Below are 389 nucleotides of genomic sequence, written 5' to 3' on the forward strand. Positions count from 1 at the left end.
TCAGTGTGGCCTAAATAAGGTAAGGGAGGGGGGTTTAGCTTATTTAGGCCACAGTGTGGCCTAAATAAGGTCACCCTAAAATTAATGTTAGATCTAGTTATGGAATCTGTATGCATGCGCTGAAACTGAGACATTAAAACTTGTTCAGTGATGTGACTGATAAAATGATAAAGACATGTAGCCTACATGTATAAAAGTGATTGGCAATATTGAATGAGAGTAGAGCATTATTTAGAATTTGCTCACTCTGTAAGTTTATCTATTAGTATTATTGGGCATTTCAGTTTGCATGTTTGCTGTTATAATTTTTCAGTGAACGCTTATAAGTTATTATTAGACGCCCGAGTCAAAAGTATTGAAACATTTGGACGAACTGCATGAAAGTGATT

This window comes from Aplysia californica, unplaced genomic scaffold (genome assembly GCF_000002075.1).
Source record: "Aplysia californica isolate F4 #8 unplaced genomic scaffold, AplCal3.0 scaffold00650, whole genome shotgun sequence".
Lineage (NCBI taxonomy): Eukaryota > Metazoa > Mollusca > Gastropoda > Aplysiida > Aplysiidae > Aplysia > Aplysia californica.